The following is a 14618-nucleotide window of genomic DNA, read 5'->3' as shown; positions in this document are numbered from 1 at the left end:
TCCACACACACTCCCTGGTCCCCAGCTCCCCCTGCAGCCCACCTCTGCGCTCTGCTCTCCATCTGAGCACCTGAGTCACCAGGATGATGAGGACCAGGAAGAGAAGGGCTCCCAGGATGAGGCAGAGGACCCCAGGCAGGGAGAAGATGCCAGGGAGAGGATTTGAGGTTGTTCTGGTCCCTAAGGAGAACAGGAAAAAGGGCTGGAGATAGTCTTGGGCACAGAGAAATCCCCTGTGTCAGCATTTTCAGGAGCTCCAGACAATGGTGTCCCAGCCTCAGACAGTGTCAGGGCTCCCCCGGGTCTCGTCCTGAGGCAAGTCAACTCCACTCTGGCCAGTGTGGCCCCGAGGCAGAGCTGGGGATTGTCAGGGAGCTGCCTTGCCAAGACAGCCTCTGAGGACCCAGCTCATCCCTTCTCCTTGGGCTTCAGGAGACAGAGCGTCAAACAGTCCAGGGACCCACACCTCATTGATGAAGAGCAACACTCAAGGGCAGGTGGGAGTTCCTTAGATTTTACAACATGGGAACCAGACTTCTTTGGACCCCGGGCATGAGAACTTTGACCCTGGGCATCAAGGCAGGGGATTTCCCCAGTGTAATGCCTGGCTCCTCCCCAGCAGCCACAGCTCCTCATATTCTTTCCTCTCCTGAGCTGTCAGGGAGCCTACAGAACAGGTCGCCAGTATTTGAGTATTCTCTCCTGCCTATGCATGGATCACAGTACCTGCTTTTGTCGCGGGCAATGTTGTCCTTACACCTAAAGAGAAAAACAGCAGTGTGGGGAAGAGGAATTGGCCAGAACGCAGGGCAATCCATTTTTCCCTCCTGAGCCTGAAATCACCCCTCAGTTTCCACAACACCAGGCTCCAGTCCTCCCAGCTCCCCCGTCCTAGATGAGAGCCCCAGCACCCAGATACTCTGAACACAAACTCCACACCACCCCTGGCCCAGCCCACTGCCCCTGCACTGCCCCAGTTCACCCAGGACGGACCCCAAGCCCCTCACTCACCAGAGCACCTCACACCAGCATCCTCCTCGTGCTTGCAGTCGCTCTGCCCCCAGGGCTCCGCAGCACAGTCCCACAGGGAGGACTCCCGGCCCCCGCACCGCACCTCGTCCAGCCAGATGCTCCCGTTTCCAGGGCCAAACGCCGCGGCCGGCAAGGCTTCCAGGGCCGGGCCGCAGCCCAGCTGCTGACACACCACCTCGGCCTCTGCCAGGCTCCAGGAGTCATCGCACACGGTGCCCCAGGAGCCGCTGTGCCAGACCTCCACCCGCCCTGAGCACTCGCTGTCTCCTCCCCTGAGCCGGAGCTTCTCTCTGTCTGAAAAGGCAGCAGCCCCTCCTGTGACGCCCCTGGTGGGACAAAGGAGCCCCTGGGAGCCCTGGGGAGGGGGCGGGGCTGACGTACCTGTGCAGGGGGCAGCAGCTGGACAGCTCTTGGCTCTTCTTCCTGCAAACAACAGGGAAACAGTGGATCAGGGACAGCTGGGCGTGGTCTTGTCCCCAAATAAGATTATCTAAGGTCTGACTCAGTGCAAAGGACACATGAAAACACAGGTTCATTATCTCCTGGGCTGAAACATTCACTGCATCTGATCACCAGCTGATATTACTTTAAATATTTACTTGTTGATCAGTCTTCACACCCCACAGCAAATATAAACCCAGACATCTACCAATGTACACACACCCTTCTGAATGAAAGTTCCACTAGAGGAAGGACCTTGTATATCTTATATATGCCATGTTTCTGCTGTCAGGACAGTGCCTGCACATTGTACGCACTCATTCACCAAATATCTATGGAAAACCATTTCTAAATACCATATAGGGGCTGGATAAATATTTATTAAATAAATGAATAGACAAATAAAATTCAGTGAAATAAAATTTGTTTTTCTTAAATTCATACTAATCAGTGAAATAGTAAACCAAATATACATTAATGGTAACAGTCTATGATAATAGTTCATATTAAAAATAATCAGTCCTGAAGCACAGAGTCAATTTATATTCAAAATCTCATGTACATAATTTTAATGGAAAAGTATTAGATAGATTATAAACTACTCTTACCTATTATTCAGTGTGACAAGTGGGTTAGTGAAGACTACTGTTGTAAAAGGGAACTCTCTTTTCAAAATTTATTTTTAATTGGAAGATAATTGCTCCACAATGTAGTGTTGGTTATGTGCGTGTGTGTGTTAGTTGCTCAGTCATGTGCAACTCTTTGTGACCCCATGGACTGCAGCCCACCAGGCTCCTCTGTCCATAGGATTTTCCAGACAAGAATCCTGGAGTGGATTGCTATTCCCTTCTCCACTGGATCTTCCTTGCCCAGGGATCAAACCCAGGTCTCTCACACTGCAGGCAGTTTCTTTGCTCTCTGAGCCACCAGAAAAGCCTGTAGTGTTGGTTGGGAATCTCTTAAAAAGAGATTTCCTTTCCTGTATGCTTACAGGAAAGACTTAGTAGAATTCTGAGAAGATATATGTACACACATATGTACACACTGAGTAAGCCAGAGACTTTTGCAATAGTCAAAAAAAGCCTACTGTGAAAATTTGTATTTTACATTTTTTAAAAGAATACATACAACTTGCCAATAGGTACATGAAAACGTGCTCAACACTACTAATCATCAGAAAATACAAATCAAAACCACAACAAGATATCATCTCATATCCTCTAGAAAGGCTTTTATCAAAAAGAAGCAATAACAGGAGTTGAGGAGAATATGAAGAGATAGGAAAGCTTTTGCACAGTTAGAGGGGATGTAAGTTGACACAGCCCCTATGGAAACAGTATTGAGGTGCATTAAAAATAGAACTGCCATATGATTCAGGAATTTTACTTTGGAGTATTTCTCTGAAGGAAAGAAAAACACTAACTTGAAAACCCAATGTTCACTGCAGCAACATATGTTCAGTTGCTAGGTTGTGTCTGACTCTTTGCAACCCCATGGACTGCAGCACATTAGGCTCCTCTGTCCTTCACTATCTCCCAAAGTTTGCTCAAATTCATGCCCACTGAACTGGTGATGCTATCTAACTATCTCATCCTCTGTGGGCCCCCTTCTTCTTTTGCCTTCAGTATTTCCCAGCATCAGGGTCTTTTCCAATGAGTCAGCGCTTCTCATCAGGTGGCCAAAGTATTGGAGCTTCAGCTTCAGCATCAGTCCTTCCAATGAATATTCAGGGTTAATTTCCTTTAGGATTGATTGCTTTGATCTCCTTGCTGCCCAAATGACTCTCAGTTCAAGTGAGGCATCCAAGCACCACAATTCAAAAGAATCAACTCTTTGGCATTTGGCTTCTTCTATAACCCAGCTTTCACGGCCACATACGACCACTGGGAAAAATGTAGCTTTGACTATATGGACCTTTGTCAGCAAAGTGATGTCTCTGCTTTTTAATACTCTGTCTAGTTTTGTCACAGAGGAGCAAGCCTCTTTTAATCTCATGGCTGCAAACACCGTCAGCTGTGATTTGGGAGTCCAAGAGAAGAAAATCTGTCACTGTTTCCACTTTCTCCCCTTTTAGTTCCCATGAAGTGCTGATGATCTTAGTTTTCGGAATGCTGAATGTTGAGCTGTAAGCCAGCTTTTTCACTCTCCTCTTTCACCCTCAACAAGAGGCTCTTCAATTCCTCTTCACTTTCTGCCATTAGAGTGGTATCATCTGCGGATCTGAGGTTGTTGATATTTCTCACAGCAATCTTGATTCCAGCTTGTGATTCTTCCAGCCAGGCATTTCCTATGATGTTCTCTGCATATAAGTTAAATAAACAGGGTGACAATATACAACCTTGACGAACTCTTTTCCCAATTTGGAACCGGTTGGTTGTTTCATGTCCAGTTCCAACTGCTGCTTTTTGACCTGCATACAGGTTTCTCAGGAGGCAGGTAAGGTGCTCTGGTATTCTCGTCTCTTTAAGAATTTTCCACAATTCATTGTGATCCACATGGTCATAGGCTTTATGTAGTCAATGAAGCAGACGTTTTTCTGAAATTCTCTTGCTTACTCTATGATCCAACAAATGTTGGCAATTTGATCTCTGGTTTCTCTGCCTTTTCTAAACCCAGCTTGTAAATCTTGGAAGTTCTCAGTTCACTTAGTGCTGAAGCCTAGCTTGAAAGACTTTGAGCATAACCTTGCTAGCATGTAAAATGCACACAAATGTGCAGTAGTTTGACCATTCATTGGCATTGCCCTTCTTTGAGATTGAAATGAAAACCGACCTTCTTCAGTCCTGTGGACGCTGATGAATCTTCCAAATTTGCTAACATATTAACTGCAGCACTTTAACAGTATTACCTTTTAGTATTTTATAGCAATATATATGAGTCAAACAATGTAAGTCTTCACTGAGGAAAGAATAAAGAAAATGCAATATAGACATATATCCACCCATAAAAAAGAAGAAAATCTTGCCAGTTTCAACAGCATGGATGGACCTTGAGGGCATTATGCTAAGTGAAACAAATCAGACAGAGAAAGAAAAATACCATATAATCTCATTTATATGTATAATCTTAAAACAAAAAGGAAGTTCAGAGATGCTGAGTAGTTGGTGGCTGCCAGAGGTGGGGGATTTGGTGTGGGCAAAGGTAATCAAAAGGTATAAATTTGAATTATAAAATTAATAGGTGAAGAGATATAACATACAGTAAGGTGACTACAGTGAATAGTGTATTGTTTATTTGAAAGATGATGAGAAAATGCATCTTAAACATTCTCATCATGTAAGAAAAATATTTAACTATATATATATGGATATATATATAGATATAGACATAACTAGACTTACTGTAGTGATCATTTATCAATACACACAAACATATAAGCATTCTGTTGTACACAGCAAAAAATATAATGTTGTATCAATTATATCAATTAAAAATTTTTAATAAAGCAAGTTTGGAACATGTAGATTAAATTAGCTTCATCCAAACTTCATTTTATAAACTCAACTTAATTCACTTAGATTTTAAAATATCAAATCTCACTAATAACATCCTACAGAATTGGACAAACACAGAAACAGATATAAGTCACCTGCACATGAGATGTAGGCTTCCTCCTTTGGAGAGCATGAACTGTATTTCCATGGGCCAGAAGGACACTGCCAGAGAGAGGTATCTGTTTTCCGACACTGAATCAAATCTACCCACCGGGGTCTAGAACCTTCCCTGAGACCAACAGACGTGTTGAGACTTCCACTGTCCCCACAGCCAAGCTGTCTGCAGATGATGGACACGGTGACCTCATCCATGGGGCTGTGGCAGACACTGCCCCAGGTCCCGTTGTAGAAAACTTCCAGCCACCCAGCACACTGCTGGTCCTCGCTGACCATCCTGAGGGCCAGGAACTCTAAGATCGAAATGGAGAAGACAGGACACAGTGAGCCCTGCACTCAGTGCTCCGGGTTTTCCTCTCTCCCAAAATTGTGAACACTCATCTGTGACCTAGCTGAGGAAGTAAATCCACTAGATGACCAGAGTGAAACTTGTCTCCTTTTTACTTGAGTTTGTCCATTTATGTCTGTCTTTCTAAATATTTCTACCACCCTGATGTGGTGGATATGAACTGAGAGGAAGACCAACCCGGACACCTGCAGGGAGAGGGAGCTGACTCCTGCTTCCTGACAAAACATCTAAAAGAGTGTATGAAAGGGATGTGATGTGGACAGTGTGGAGGCAGATAGAATAATGGACCCACAAATGTCTACATGGAACCTGTGTCTATGTTTCCTTATCTGGCAAAAAGGACTTTATCTATGAGATTAAGGTATGGCCCTTGGGATGGTAAGACTAACCTGAAATATGGTGGATTAACCACCTGAGCACAGTCTAATCACATTCTTAGACTCACTATCCTTTAAAGTGGAATGCTTTTCCTCGTTCTGGCTAGAGGAAGATGTGAATATGGATAATGGATAGAGAGGTGGAGCATTGTTCGTCTGATGATGAACAGAATGGCATAATTAGTGAAGGAAGGCAGGCAGTTTCTAGAAGCTTGAAAAGACAGGAAACAGATTCTTTCTCAGAGGCTCAAAAGTGATGTGGCCCTGCTGAAACTTTTATCACAGTCCAGTGAGATCCCTGCTGGACATCTAAGCTACAGAAGTGTAAGGAAATAAATATATTGCTTTCAACCAGTAACAATGTGGCAATTTGTTATAGATCAAACGAAAACTAGCACAGTGGCTTAAGACTTCTCTACCATATGTACCAGAAGGGTGAGCCCTGATTTCAAAGAAAAACTGTGAGAAAAGGCTCTGCCAGGAAACACTACTGAGAAGAAAGGACCAGAATCTCAGCTGCTTCAGGAGGCAGTGAAAGGACCTCGTCTTCACGTCTGCTGGAAAGACGCGCTCCATGGCAGGAAGGCTCCTTCTCTGGTCCTTTCAGCATCTCTCCCTCAGGGCTCAGAACCCCGTTCTTCAGAGCCCCACCCCTCCCCCGAACTGTGTACAGTGTGGAGTGCTGACCTGAGCAGACGACCCCTGCATCCTCCTTGTGTCTGCAGTCGTGCCGTCCCCAGCCCCGGGAAGGGCACCTCCACACGTGGGACTCCTTTCCTGTGCAGTTCAGGTCGTCCAGCCAGATGGGCCCTGACCCTGCCCCGAAGTGAGCAGATCCCATGGCATTGAGGGCGTCTCCACAGCCCAGCTGCCTGCACACCACGCGGGCATCCTCCAGGTCCCAGCCGTCATCACAGATGGTGCCCCAGGAGCCCTGGTCAAGGATCTCCACTCTCCCGGCGCAGGGACCGCCCCCGTCCACCAGGCGGAGCTGTCTGCTGTCTGAGGAGAGAGAAATGGGACAATGGGGCGGTGACCTAGGGAATGAGAAGGGTCTTCTGTCCTGTGGGACCCTCACCTGAGCAGTAGGGGGCGCTCTCCTCTGAGGATGCAGAGCCTGTTGGTTCAGACACAAAGTGGTTGCACCGGGGCAGCACCTGGGTCTGGTTTCCTGAAGAAACAGCGATGATTAGAGGGTTGGGAGGGTTAAAGAACAGGAAAGTCAGTTAAACTAAATAATTTTTAGCAGGGGAGGAGAGTTTGGGGGAAAATAGATGCATGTATATGTATGGCAGAGTCCCTGGCTGTTCACCTGAGATTATAACAACATTGTTAATCAGCTATACCCCATAGAAAGTAAAAAGTTCAAAAGAAAAAAAAAAATTTTTTAAATAATGACCTAGTGATGGAGCTGAGATGAAAGCTGTAATATACCAGTGAAGTTACCATAATCTTAGTGTTCTCTTTCTCTATGAAGAGCCCTGGTCCTGACAATGGCACAATTCCTGTTTTAAGCCAAGCTTTGCCTTAAGAATGAGTTAAATAAGTTGTTCTATCCTTAAGTCTATCCCTTAAATAGAAGAAGCAAAACAATATCCTTTCTGAAGGAGTTGTACAGTTTTTTATCTACAATGTTTGTGGGAAGACCCAGAGGAATCGGGTGGAGAGGGAGGTGGGAGGGGGGATCGGGATTGGGAATACATGTAGATCCATGGCTGATTCATATCAATGTATGACAAAACCCACTGGAAAAAAATAATAATAATAAAAAAAAAGAAAAAAAAATACTTATATAAAAGACACCTCATGGAAAACCAAGAGGAAAAAGAAACATTAAAAAATTTCCCAGGGTATTTGGTTCTTAACATTACCTGACAGAGAATTTATTTTATTTAATTTTATTAATTTTTATTTGCGTATAATCACTTTACAATGTTGTGGTAGCTTCTGCTCTACAGCAAATTTAATAAGTTATACATATACATATGGGCTTCCTAAGTGACCCAGTGGTAAAGAATCTGCCTGCCAAACAGGAGACTGCGGTTGCATCACTGGGTTGGGAAGAGGCTTTGGAGACAAAAATGGCAATCCATTCCAGTATTCTTGCCTGAGAAATCCTATGGACAAAGGAGCATGGCAGTCCATGAGGTCACAGAAGAGTCAGACACAACTCAGTGACTAAACAACAACAACTATACACACAAACACACACACACACATATATATATATATATATATTTATATATATATATATATCCCCTCTTTCTTGGATTTACTTCCTATTTAGGTCACCATGGATCACTGAGTAGAGTCCCCTGTGCTATAAAATAGGTTATTATTTATCTACTTATGTGTGCATGCATGCTAAGTCACTTCAGTCGTGTCTGACTCTGTGACACTACGGATTGTGGCCCGTCAGGCTCCATGTCTATGGGATTCTCCAGGCAATATCTATTTTATACTTGGTATCAATTGTGTAGGGCTTATGAGTCTGGTGGCTCAGACAGTAAAGAATCCCCCTGCAATGCGGGAGACCTGGCTTTGATCCTTGGGTTGGCATGTCCCCTAGAGAAGGGCATGGCAACCCACAGCAGTTGTACCAATTTACATACTCATATGTAGGAGGATTCCCTTTCCTGTTCATCCTCTCCAGCATTTATTCTTTGTAGATTTTTAAATGATAGACATTCTAACTGGTGTGAAGTATTACCTGACTGTAGTTTTGACTTGCGTCTCTCTAATAATTAGTGATGTTGTATTTGTTAGCCATCTGTATGTCTGGAAAATGTCTCTTTAGGTCTTTTTCCCATTTTTTCATTGGTTTGTTGGGTTTGCTGATATTGAGTTGTTTGTGTATTTTGAAGATTAACCCCTTGTTAGTTGCTTCATTTACAAATATTTTCTCCCATTCTGAGAGTTGTCTTTTTGTTCTGTTTATGGTTTCCTTTGATATGTAAAAGCTTTTAAGTTTAATTAGGTCCTTTTTAAAAAAATTTTTTTTTGTTTTTATTTTCTTTAGGAGGTTGATCAAAAAAGATCTTGTTCCAATTTATGTCAAAGAATGTTCCGCCTATGTTTTCCTTAAGAGTTTTATAGTCTGACAGAGAATTTAAATAGCCATGATTAAAGTGCACAAAGAATTAATTAACATGATGTGTATCTTGGCAGAGAAATGATAACAAAAACAAATGAAAATTCTACAACTGAAAAAGTTAACCGCTGAAATTAAGGACTAGAGAATGAGTGCATCAGCACATTAGATTGACATAAATTAGAAATAGTAAAATGGAAGATCAGAGGATAAATATTCCTCTCTTTAGAAATGCTGGTCATATGGTAAGTGCCTAGTTAATAATGCTATATAACAAAATCTCCCCCCAGACTTAGCAGTTGAAGGAATTTATTTTTTAATTTTGCTCATGATTTCCTGGGTCAGTAACTTGGGAAAGACTCAACTGGGCAGTTCTATCTTTGGGGTTTCTCACGTGGTTGCACTTAGATGTCATCTGGGGCTGACATCTCTAAAGCTTTGAGTGAACTGTGGTTTTTGTAAGGAAATTCCCAGAAGTATTTTTGTTGTTGTTGGGAGGGAGGGATAAAGGAGCATCATGTCTGCAACCTAATCCAGACAGATTTTACACACTCAGGGAAAAACAGGGCAGGAGAGGGACAAATAAGGAGAGAAAGGGAAAGCTAGAACAAGAGAGAGAGTGAAAAGAAAGAGGGATGAAAGCAAAATACTAATCTAACATTTGGGGAATCCAGGTCAAGTTCAGAGAGAATTCATTCCTAGAAAACCTTCACTAAAGGAAATACTAATAACATCAAACCCATAAAATGCCTAGGAGAAAACCTAGTTAAACATGTGCAAAACATCTGAGAGAAATTCAAGACCTAACTGAATGAAGGGATATATTTTGTCAGTGAATTGGGAAACTCAATGTTGTCAAAGTCAGTCATTCTCAAATTTATATACAGATTAAATCTAACCTCAATCAAATTCCCTTGTGTGTTTGTGTGTCTGAAACATGACAAGCCGATTCAAACTTTATGTTGCTATTGTTCAGCACTCAGTCGTGTCCGACTCTTTGTGACCCCAAGGACTGCAGCACACCAGGCTTCCCTGTCCATCATCAAATCCCAGAGCTTGCTCAAACTCATGTCCTTTGAGTCAGTGATGCCATGCAACCGTCTCATCTTCTGTCATCCCCTTCTCCTCCTGCCTTCAGTCTTTCCTAGCATCAGGGTCTTTTCTAGTGAATCAGCTCTTTGCATCAGGTGGCCAAAGTACTGGAGCTTCAAAAATGTATACAACATACAAAAACCAAGAATGACCAAAGCAGTTGGCAAGAAAAGCAACAACATAACTTCTTTAAATTAAAGTTACCCAGACTTACTATGTGTGCTTAGTCAGTCAGTCGTTTCCAACTCTTTGTGACCCAATAGACTATAGCCTGCCAGGCTCCTCTGTCCATGGGGATTCTCCAGGCAAGAATACCGGAGTGGGTTCCCATGCCCTTCTCCAGGGGATCTGCCCAACCGAGGGATCAAACCCAGGTCTCTCGCCTTGCAGTCAGATTCTTTACTGTCTGAGCCACCAGGGAAGGTTTAAGACTTACTATAAAGTTACAATAATTAAAAAAAATACAGTACAGGTGCAAGGAGAGACAAAGGATACAGTGGAACAGAATAGAGAGTCTAAAAAATGTATTCAGACATATGTGCCCTTTTGCTTATCACAAAGGTGACACGGCAGTGGGGAATAGTCTTTTCAGAAAAAGATTTTGAGTCAACTGGATGCCCATATTAAAACATGACACTTGACCCTTATCCTACACAGACATCAATCCTAGAAGCAAAGTACAATTATATGCAAAAAAAAAATGTAATTACACTTCTGTGATATATTCTCAGAGAACTTTTTTGTGATTTTGGAGTAGACAAAGTTCATTTTGGAAGGATAAAAGGAGCTCTGTGGATTGGAACAATAGACTGGTTCAAAACTGAGACAGAAGTACATCAAGGCTGTATATTGTCACTTTATTTATTTAACTTATATGCAGAGTACATAAATGCCCAGCAAAATGCTGGGCTGGATGAAGCACAAACTGGAGTCAAGATTGCTGGGAGAAATATCAGTAACCTCAGATATACAGATGACACCACCTTTATGGCAGAAAGTGAAGAGAAATTAAAGAGCCTCCTGATGAAAGTGAAAGAGGAGAGTGAAAATGTTGGCTTAAAACTCAACATTCAAAAAACTAATAACATGGCATCTGGTCCCATCACTTCATGGCAAAAAGATGGGGAAACAGGGACAGACTTTATTTTCTTGGGCTCCAAAATCACTGCAGATTATGACTGCAGCCATGAAATCAAAAGATGCTTGCTGCTTGGAAGAAAAGTTATGACCAACCTAGACAACATATTAAAAAGCAGAGACATTACTGACAAAGGCCCATCTAGTCAAAGCTATGATTTTTCCAGTAATCACGTATGGATGTGAGAGTTGGACCAGAAGGAAAGCTGAATGCTGAAGAATTGATGCTTTTGAACTGTGGTGTTGAAGAAGACTCTTGACAGTCCCTTGGATGGCAAGGAGGTCCAACCAGTCAATCCTAAAGGAAATCAGTCCTGAATATTCGTTGGAAGGACTGATGTTGAAGCTGAAGCTCCAATACTTTGGCCACATGATGGGAAGAACTGACTCATTGGAAAAGACCCTGAAGCTGAGAAAGATTGAAGGCAGGAGGAGAAAGGGACAATAGAGAATCACATGATTGTATGGTTTCACCAACTCAATGGATATGAGCTTGAGCAAGCTCCAGGAGATGGTGAAGGACAGGAAAGCTTGGCGTGCTGCAGTCCATGGGGTCACAAAGAGTCGGACATGACTGAGTGACTGAACTGAACTGACTGACTGAAGGAGCACTACATGTACAGAGAAAAAGTAGATAAGTCAAACCTATGATGCGTAACTTGACTCATTTAAGTACAGCATGCCATTAAGAAAATAAAAATATAAGACAGAATTAAACACACAAAAATCATAATAAATATTTCTTCCAAAAGTCATCATCATGGTAATTTGCACCATTATATTTCTAATAGTCAAGAACTGGAAATAAACTCAAATCTCTGCCATTAGTTGAATGGTTTAGTGCGTGGTCATGTGATCATTCAAAGGAATACTCTATAATAATAAAAATGAATACAATGTTGCCATAAACAACATCATGAGTGAATCTCAAACACAGTTTGGAGTCAAAGAAATTAGACACAAAAGAAAACATATGTATGGTTTTACATAAAGTTCAAAACCTGAGAAAATACTCTGTGGAAGTACAAGTCTTAGGTAAGCAGTCCTCCCTGGAGAAGAGGAGGACACAGCTATTGGAAGGCAATAGTGATTCTATGGTGCTATGAATGTTCTCTTTGTAGATCTAGGTTGGGGAACATGACCTAGGTATACACTTATTGTTTGTACTTTTTTCTCTGTTATTATCCTTAAATAATAATGTTTCATAAAAATTATTATTCGTCTAGGCGTTTCTTTCCCTGACATAGCACTTCTTAGCATTTCTTAGCACTTCTTTCCCCTGAAAAAATGAGTGAACAATGAGAATGTTATGGAGCAGGACCTAACGGAGCCTTCTCAGGACAGCCCACCCTCATGTCCTCCACCTGCCTGTTTGTAGAAAAACCTAGCTAAAGAATAAATTTAATCACAGAAATGAAAAAAAATTCAGAAACAAAAGAAAACAGTCAAATAGGACAAAATAATAATAGTTTAGCCCTAAACAAATTCAAGGACTTTTAGTTCCTTCTCATGGGCTATAGATAACATTCTGAGCCATATCTTTTGAACTACTTTGCTGATAGTGAAATCCCAAATAGGTGGTAGCAAAAAAATTACATGATGACCAGACTAGTGGGTTGCCATTTCCTTCTTCAGGGGATCTTCCCAACCCAAGGATCAAACCCAAGACTCTTGTATTGCCGGCCGATTCTTCACCATCTGAGCCAACAGCAAAACCCATAATCTTCATCTTATGGAAAATACACAATTCCAAGAATCGGCCTCAAGGAAATGGGAACAGACCGACACTAGAACTGATGATTAACTGTAATTCAAACAACAAAGGTGACAGTGATCAGACCTATTTCAAGATGATTGTCAAAGCTAGCTGTGCTATTCTGCAGGTAACCTGTCCCCTACCTCCACCTGTGCACTCCAGAAATTCCCATTTAAAAACTCTTGCCCCTGATCAGCAAGGGGGAGCTGGTTCTTTGGTACATTAGTCCTCTGTCTCCCCAGAACTGCTGGTTTCCTCAATAAAGCTGTCTTAATTTTACCTCACACTCATCTCTCACTGTTGGATTCTTGAGTAATGAGCAGCTGAAACCTGAGTTCAGTAACAAGATTAAACATTTCATTACAGGATCTCTTTCTTTTTAAGCCTGTTTTCCCTTACTCTCCGCTCTGGGGAAATTTCACTCCAGGAGCATCCTAAGTACAGTAGCCCTACCCTGTCTTACCTGAGCAGACCACAGAGGCCGTGTTGCCATGGGAACAGTCAGAACCACCCAGGGCAGTCACAGGGCATTGCCACAGGAAGGACTCAGTCCCTGAGCAGTGAAATCGGGCTTTCCAGAGTCGATCACTTCCTTCTGCTCCATTTGGGGTGGAGATGGCAACGCCACAGCCGAGCTGACGACAGACAACATTGGCATTGGCCAGACTCCAGTGGGAGGCACAGAGAGCTCTCCATTGTCCAGAAATATTCATCTCCACCTGCCCCTCACACCTAGAGGTGCCGTTTTTCATGAGCCGGATGTCTGTGTACACTGATAGAAAAAGACAGGATTTCAGCAAAATCTGATTTCTTTTTTAGCTTGAACTGAGTGTACACAGGGGTTAAGTCCTGCCGTGCATCTCACCTGAACAGACAACCTGAGCAGCTCCACTGTGCTGACACCTGCCCCCTGGACAGGGCACTCTGGGGCAGACCCGGAGCTTAGGCTCCTCCCCCTCACACCTGAACTCTTCAGTCCAGACGCGGTCATCGGACTCTCTGAATGCCACATGTCCCAGGACAGATACAGCCTTGCCACACCCCAGCTCTGCACAGATGACCTGGGCAGTGGGGAGTGTGAAGTTCCCATCAGACACTGGGATCCAGGCTTCTCCAGAATGCACTTCTACTCGCCCTGAGCAGGGTCCATCCCCTCCAGCCAGACGCACAAATCCTAAGACAAACAAAGAACGGCAAACCCAGTGAGTGTTCATGAACCTGGCGTGACAATTGGAAACATCTCACAGGCAATGGTGGGAAAGCTTTACGTTCCAACAGTGAAATAAGAGGGGATAAGAAGAGAGATTTTGACTATCATTGTCAAATTGCATTTTCATGAGGAAGATTCTGAAGAGGTATCCAGAAGGACTGCAGGGTCAGTTTGGAATGGCTGAATCCTGAGAATATATATTTTGGTTAGGAATGTTAATTCTTATCTGGGGGCCTGGAAACTACAAGGCCCAAAGAAACTGCACAGTGATAGACATTCAAACGTGGGTACAGAGCTGAACTGAAAGTGAAGAATGTCCATGGGATTCAAGAGGTCAGAGGCCTAAGAGCCAGAGAAGTTTAGAAAGTCATCCTGAGATTTCTGGGGCTAGAATTCTGGCCAGTTTTCTCTGAGCCAATATTCAAGTCACTGAGGATGGGAACATCATGTGGGCTGGATCTGAATGCAGGCATTAGGTCACAATTAGGTAACCTAATTGAGAAAGAAGCTGTTCACAGGTAA

General features: G+C 43.0%; 1 protein-coding gene across 1 annotated transcript in view; it reads left to right on the top strand.

Annotated features, from left to right (window-relative positions):
- LOC122423345 (antigen WC1.1-like) overlaps positions 1-14618 on the top strand; it is a 246079-nt gene that overhangs the window by 152254 nt on the left and 79207 nt on the right. The gene's annotated exons all lie outside the window — the stretch shown is intronic.

The sequence above is a fragment of the Cervus canadensis genome, chromosome 21, assembly GCF_019320065.1.
Source record: "Cervus canadensis isolate Bull #8, Minnesota chromosome 21, ASM1932006v1, whole genome shotgun sequence".
NCBI classification, from domain to species: domain Eukaryota; kingdom Metazoa; phylum Chordata; class Mammalia; order Artiodactyla; family Cervidae; genus Cervus; species Cervus canadensis.
The sequence above is the reverse complement of the archived record's forward strand: the minus strand, read 5'-3'. Positions and strand labels throughout refer to the sequence as shown.